This window comes from Eurytemora carolleeae, unplaced genomic scaffold, assembly GCF_000591075.1.
Source record: "Eurytemora carolleeae unplaced genomic scaffold, Eaff_2.0 scaffold704, whole genome shotgun sequence".
In the NCBI taxonomy this organism is placed as follows: Eukaryota; Metazoa; Arthropoda; class Copepoda; order Calanoida; family Temoridae; genus Eurytemora; species Eurytemora carolleeae.
The window spans coordinates 25,634-33,462 of record NW_019396655.1 but is presented as its reverse complement, the minus strand read 5'-3'; the positions used below and the strand labels follow the sequence as shown (position 1 = coordinate 33,462).

General features: G+C 33.2%; 1 protein-coding gene across 1 annotated transcript in view; it reads left to right on the top strand.

Moving 5' to 3' along the window:
• The first annotated feature begins 3,167 nt into the window (after positions 1 to 3,167).
• The window catches only part of LOC111706967 (titin), a 17,034-nt gene continuing 12,372 nt past the window's right edge, over positions 3,168 to 7,829 (top strand). Inside the window, exon 1 of the mRNA XM_023479925.1 lies at positions 3,168 to 3,491. The gene's annotated coding sequence lies outside the window, so the exon portion shown is untranslated. The remainder of the gene's footprint in view (positions 3,492 to 7,829) is intronic.

The following is a 7,829-nucleotide window of genomic DNA, read 5'->3' as shown; positions in this document are numbered from 1 at the left end:
CTCTCTGGCATAAAGGATACCTTTCAGTTGTGCCATAAACGATTAACAACGTTTTTTTGGAGGAACAAGGAACAAGATTATCTAAATCATTTTTATCAGTTAGTCGAAAGTTAAAAAAAAATATTATTTTGCTCGTTTTTACAGTAGAAATAAAAGGAGTTACAAAAAATGTATAATTGCAACAAGCGGAATAAGAATCACACTTTATTTCTACTCTCCAGTATATTTTATATGAAATTCAACCCTTGCAAAAAAACTGAAATAGTCCCGAAGTTTTAATTTTAAAAAGTTATCTTCTAAATTGTCCTTGTATATTTTAAAATACGTATATCCTTAAAGGGAGTGACCGGCTATGTAAGGTAGTTAAACTGAGTATGCAGTGTTGTGGAAAACTTCTTTCGGATTCATTTGAGACATATTAAAATTTTTAAAGATCTGTAAATCATGAGTTTGAGCGCAAGTTCGACGTTCAAAACTTCTACTTTGGGGGTGGATACGTTTTCAGAATTAGTTTTTTGAAATTATTAAATACAACTACCTTACAAAGTTGGTCACTCCCTTTAAACTTAATCCAGCACCCGAAAAAGTTAGTTTTTTGAAACTGCGAAATATGATTAGGTTAACCTTCTCCGTTCTTTCCAAGACAATGGTTCTGTTTATTGTTTTATATTGTATATATTTTCTTTTTGTTCCTTGAGAAATATTAACAATATTTGTAAGTGAGACGTCAATGGTTTGACGCTTGTCAAAGTCCCGAATATTAGTTTTCTGAATAAACATGAAATGTCAAGTTCAACTAACTCTCGCAGTTCATTAAATCTAGGCCCAAATAAAAAATGTTGATTAGAGAGTATTAAATTGAAATGTTCATGATTTAGTGAAGATCGTGTCGTCAATGCGTAATTATTGCGTTTATTGTAAAAATTTTAGATTCACAGATTTTGGCGTTAAACTAGAAGGTCTGAACTCAGTAGATATTTCTAATTTAAAGCGCTTAACTTCATTTATTCCTGAATTAACTAAATCCGTTAGACTACAAAACATACAGATTAGTGCTCTATAAAAGGTTTTAAAATAATCTTGTGAAAATGAATATCAAAAGATGGTTAAGAACAAACTTTTATAAGATTTTTGTTATGTTATGTCTAAAAAACATCAGCATTGTATCTGAAAACTGCGGAAGACCCATCGTGATTTACATGGCACGTCTGTTTACTCAAAAGAGAAAGTAAAGATGAGTATAATAAGGAGTTTAACTCCAAAACACTAAACTGTGTAAATACTGCTAGACAAAAAAATCAAAGTTTGAAATATTAAAGGTTAACACCATCAGGTTGCAAAGTTATAGGGTAGGTGTTTATGAGCTTTGTTGCCTTGTAAATTGAATAGAATGTCACACAAACTATTAATTGTAATTGAATTAATTGTTTTATTTTCACGGTGAGGTTCTGAGGAAGGGGGGGGGGATATCTCTGGTTAATGTTCACATTTAATAAGATTTTACGCTTGGTAAGTATCTTTATTGTTGACAATTCTTCAGACATTAAAGGAAGTGTTCGCGAAAAAATATCAATAATAGTTTTGCTGTCATTTTCATATTACTTTTATTTATTTCTATCAGATGTTTCTGAAAAGCGAATACGATAGAAGCTGTCCACGTCGTGAACCGGTTTTTTATTTGATCCCTTTATTTAAATGAAAATAACTCTTTGTATTTTTTAAAATTATCAAGATAAACTTTTTTAAATCCGTTTTTATGTTTAAATCTGTCGCAAAAAGTTGATCGACATTATTTTCTGATGACCGAGTTTTAATTGTTTGGTTCGCTGAGTTTAGAAATCTAGGTTCTTCCTTCCATCCTGCTCCGGTTCCAGACATAAACACACAAACTATTTTCAGAGATGAGGATTTTAATTGTTTAAACAATTCTTGACCTAGAGAGTAAACTATCCGAGATTTAAGATCAAATATTATTCTCTAGGTGGTGATTAAAGCTTGAAGGTTGGGAGGGAGTACTGCTATTTGAAGAACTGTTAAGATAATGTTCAAAACAAGTGTTGGATCATCTTACAAAACTTGGATTATACACCAAGCTCAATAAAATTTTAGAAAAAAAGATTAAAAATTAACTTATTCAGTTAACGGTTCATTTATATGTAATGTAAATATGTATAAATTAACATTTTATTCATATTTTGTACATTATATAATTTAAAGGAAATGGATGCTTCATATCATAACATGATTAATACGGTTTGTAAAATACATCATGTATACAGGACGGATTGTATAACGTACCCTGTATACGGGACGGATTGTATAATGTATCCTTTATACAGGACGGATTGTATAATGTATCCTGTGTACGGGACGGATTGTATAATGTATCCTGTATACGGGACGGATTGTATAATGTATCTTGTATACGGGACGGATTGCAAAATGTATCATGTATACAGGACGGATTGTATAATGTATCCTGTATACGGGACGGATTTTATAATGTATCCTGTGTACGGGACGGATTGTATAATGTATCCTGTATACGGGACGGATTACAAAATGTATCATGTATACAGGACGGATTACAAAATGTAGCCTGTATGCGGGACGGATTGTATAATGTATCCTGTGTACGGGACGGATTTTATAATGTATCCTGTATACGGGACGGATTGTAAAATGTATCATGTATACGGGACGGATTGTATAATGTATCCTGTATACGGGACGGATTGTAAAATGTATCATGTATACGGGTTGTAAAATGTATCATGTATACGGGACGGATTGTATAATGTATCCTGTATACGGGACGGATTGTAAAATGTATCATGTATACGGGACGGATTGTAAAATGTATCCTGTATACGGGACGGATTGTATAATGTATCCTGTATACGGGACGGATTGTATAATGTATCCTGTATACGGGACGGATTGTATAATGTATCCTGTGTACGGGACGGATTGTAAAATGTATCCTGTAAACGGGACGGATTGTATAAAATATCCTGTATACGGGACGGATTGTATAATGTATCTTGTATACGGGACGGATTGTAAAATGTATCCTGTAAACGGGACGGATTGTATAAAATATCCTGTATACGGGACGGATTGTATAATATATCTGTGTCTGTATCTACCTGTGTGATCCATGAACTGCAGTATAATCCTAAACCTCTACAGTCAACACCTGCCGGACAGGGTTCCATCGATCCTGAGTATTCAACAGTTCAAATTCTTCCATCCAGCGCTCCACAATTTAACACCGACATAATCTCATCCGGAGAAATATCAGATTGTCCAACCCTGTCAACCTAGAACTCCTGGATCCATGAACTAAGTTTACTTGAGTCTATCCGTCCTAGGAAACTAATGACTCCTCGTGACAAGGAAACCTTAGTTGTGTCAAACGTCTCTCCAGGTTCACAAGGACCCGGAGAAACCAAGAGTTAAGAATATAATCCTCCCCCTCAACCCTCCAGGTGAATATTTCGCTAATTATTAGAATTATAAATATTGATAAAATGTTTAGTAGCGTGTCTCAATTTCATGATTAGAAAAATTAGAAAGTAAGTTCATAAATCTCAAAATATGTATTCTGTCAGATTGAATAATCTAAGTTTGAAATATCAACAGTTTATACCATCAGGTTGCAAAGATCCAGCGATGAGAAAATTAGAGTTTCTGGCAAAATCTCAATTCTTTTGTTCAGAATTATGATTTCTCACTAGATACAGAACTAAATCAAACTTTAAATTAAGTATGTATTTCAGAATAAACAATAAAAGTGAATAATGTAAATAAACGTGAGGGTGCATAAATTGTGGAAAAGGGTAATTTACATAAAATTTTGTGTTTGTGAATATATTTATAGGTTTGTTACTCTTTATCCACTTTTTCAACCGTAGTAGAAATCAAAGTAAAGTTTAGTTAAAGAATCACTTCAAATAAAAATGAATTGTAATTTAGCTTAAAATGTTTTTATTCAGAACGTCTCTTTCTGAAGATCTGTTGAATTTCTAATAAACAAACCATAACAATAAATTGATTTAAACTCTAAATTGATCTAATCCCTATAGCTTTGCAACCCAATACAGGCCTTAGATATTTTAAACTATGAAATCTAGATCAAATAGTCTAATTTTGAAATATCAAAGGTTTAAACAAATCAGGTTGGAGAGATATAGGGATTTAAAAGTTTGTGTTTGTAGCAAAGACTTAAATCCTAATGTCCTTTGTTCGTAACGTACAAACAAAAGTATATAATAATATAATATAATATATATTTTATAGTGTTAATTTAAGCTATCTTTATAGCTAATAGATTATGCTAAAGCAAAGTCAAGGAACACAAGTTTATTTAATCACATTTCAAATACTGTTTTATAAATCAATCACATTTGTTTTATTTTAAGATCAAAATAGAAAATGACAATTCTAAATCTATTGAATACCAATACAAGAAATACAAGAATTCAGTATCTGTTCTGTATCTGTATCTGTATCTATATCTGTATCTGTATCTGTATCTGTATCTGTATCTGTATCTGTATCTGTATCTGTATCTGTATCTGTATCTGTATCTGTGTCTGTATCTTTATCTGTATCTGTATCTGTATCTGTATCTGTGTCTGTGTCTGTATCTGTATATGTTTCTGTATCTGTATCTGTATCTGTATCTGTATCTGTATCTGTATCTGTATCTGTATCTGTATCTGTATCTGTATCTGTGTCTGTATCTTTATCTGTATGAAAACGCACTTACACATAATATGTATTATTTGTATCTGTATCTGTATCTGTATCTGTATCTGTATCTGTATCTGTATCTGTATCTGTATGAAAACGCACTTACACATAATATGTATTATTTTTTATAGAATTATAGATGCATTTCTATCTATCTTTGGTATAGATCAATATATCTATTTATCTATCTATGTTTTCATGATTCAATCATATGTATTAACATACCTATCGATCAATTATCTATTCATCTACCATCATATATCATATTTAGTTCAACTATCTATCTATCAGTATATCACAGCTCTCTACATTGTAAATCCGATCCTTGGCTTAGTAAGAAGGTTGTGTCAGAGTTTATGAGATATTTTCAGTTTCTCCGTCCTACTTTTTAACTCTTGAGAGATGGTTTCTCTACGTGTAGAGAGAAGCAGGGAGAGAGTCCGGGTTAGAGGTTGGTTGTTAGTACCCGGAAACTTGGGATAAACTCATGAGAATTCGTCAGACAACACTAATTATTCATCTCCATAGAATCTTTAAAAAAAATTTTTTTCTGATCCTTCTTCAGGACAGATCAGACAGACTAGGAACCTCTGGTGTTTCTTTCGATGAATCCCTGCATATATAGATCTTCATCAGTTTAGTTCTGCTATTTCTTCAGGAAAATATACAGTTTGTTTTTGCGCTCTTTTAGCACTCTGTGGTTTCCGGACTCTTCTTACAGTAAGTTAACGGAATTATGTAAAATAATTGTAATTATCAAAGAGCTTCACTCTAATTTTGTAATCCCTATATCTTTACAACCTGGAGGTGTACACCTTTGACATTTTAAACGTAGACTGTTTGATCTGGCAGAATTCATAGTTAAAAATATAAAAGGTCCACGATATCAGGTTGCGAAAAAATAGGAATTAGAAAATTTGGAAGAAAAAAATTGTTGTAAAATCTTGCTTCGAGATTTTGTCGGAAAAGCGAACCAAGATTCTGTTTGTCATTTCCTTTTCTTTCTGAAGTCTCATTTCCTTTTGTTATTTTACAAGCGCGTCAGTATTAAATCTCATGTTTTATTTGATAACTTTAATTTTGAAAGGCTAAACAGAGAAACCGACATTTCAGGAACATGCCAGAAACTCAAATTTTACAATCCTTATATTTTTACATCCTGAGGGTGTAAACCTTTGATATTTTAAACTTATTTACATTATTCATGGTTCGAAATATAAAAATAGTTTGAGATATCGGAATAGAAATAAATATGGATTAAGAAATCAAAGTTTGTGACGAGAACTCAGTTCCAATAATTTCCCCATCTGACTGAGATCTAGACAGTAGACAGCTCTGACAGTAAGTCATCACATTTTCAGACAGCGTCGGTTTTAAAGTGTCGCATTGCCTGGCCTTTGGTTTTACCTCACCAACTCACATACTTTATTGTAGCTCTAGACATATACATTCATTTACAAATTGCAACGCACTTGTTTCCAGCTAAGTTTAAAAGGGGTAATTGCCAAAATACTGCTCGTGTTTGGATTCAGTGATCTGAAGATAGTAAAAGAAAGACCCTAAACTTAGAGACTGAACTATAGTTCTGTTCTTGGATTTGTTTAAAAACGATCTCTAGTTCTGTTAAGATCGTGTTACTCATGTAGAAAGATGTTTTGTGAAAAAATTTGGACCAAAAACAGTCCCTTTTTTTGTTCATTTTTTCTTTTTTTTTGGGGGGGGCGGGGTGTTAAATGAGGTTTCACAGAGAGGCCAGCAGAAGAAGTTTAACTGCTGTGCACAGTTCAACCAATTCTCTCTATATATAAATTACCATCTTATTAAATTGAAAGCAATTAGGCAAAAAGTTTATATTTTGTAAATTGAATCTCAGTTTTGTGAAGTGTAGGTTTATACAATATACATACAGTTGTATGAAAGGTGTGAATTTACCAAAGCAAAAGATAAGGTTTCTGAAATATTTCACACCGGTATGAGTATTTACATATGAATTATGAATGTGTATGTATGGTATGTAAGTATTTATTTATGATATATGTTATACAAGAAGTTTAATTTACTTCGCATGGCATGTTTATAAAATTAATTTCACAGTTGGTTTGCAAAACTACTGACGACCATAGCTAATTATAGATTTATGGTATTATCCCAAATCTACCCGGCCTGGCTGTATCCCCTGTATTTGGTTAAATTCTACCCGGCCTGGTTGTATCCCGGCCGTATTTGGTTAAATTCTACCCGGCCTGGCTGTATCCCCTGTATTTGGTTAAATTCTACCCGGCCTGGCTGTATCCCCTGTATTTGGTTAAATTCTGCCCGGCCTGGCTGTATCCCCCGTATTTGGTTAAATTCTGCCCAGCCTGGCTGTATCCCCCGTATTTGGTTAAATTCTACCCGGCCTGGCTGTATCCCCTGTATTTGGTTAAATTCTACCCGGCCTGGCTGTATCCCCCATATTTGGTTAAATTCTGCCTGGCCTGGCTGTATCCCCCGTATTTGGTTAAATTCTACCCGGCCTGGCTGTATCCCCCGTATTTGGTTAAATTCTACCTGGCCTGGCTGTATCCCCCGTATTTGGTTAATTTCTGCCCGGCCTGGCTTTATCCTCCGTATTTGGTTAAATTCTACCCGGCCTGGCTTTATCCCCCGTATTTGGTTAAATTCTGCCCAGCCTGGCTTTAGAAAAATAACGATATCTTTCAAATTACTGATTAAAAGAAAAATACAGGGTAACGTTATAAATTTTTAAATGGGAGTTCAATTAAAATTACAAGAAAAGTCCATTTTAAACATGTGAAACTAGTTATTATTAATTTATAAGTTTTTAACCAAGAAATGGCGGGGAACATATACAAATGGTATTTAGTGTATTAGTTTATGGTTTATAATTACCACCAAACTGTATTATGTGTTGTCTATGGTCAGATACAAGGTGGGGCGTATCATCTCATTTTCTCTTTTTGATACAAAATACTTGTTTTTTACCTTAGAATTCCACGTTATTGCTAATTTGATAATCTAACACTTTAAGCGATTGGGAGATTTTTTGTCATCCCCCCAATCAAAGTTTG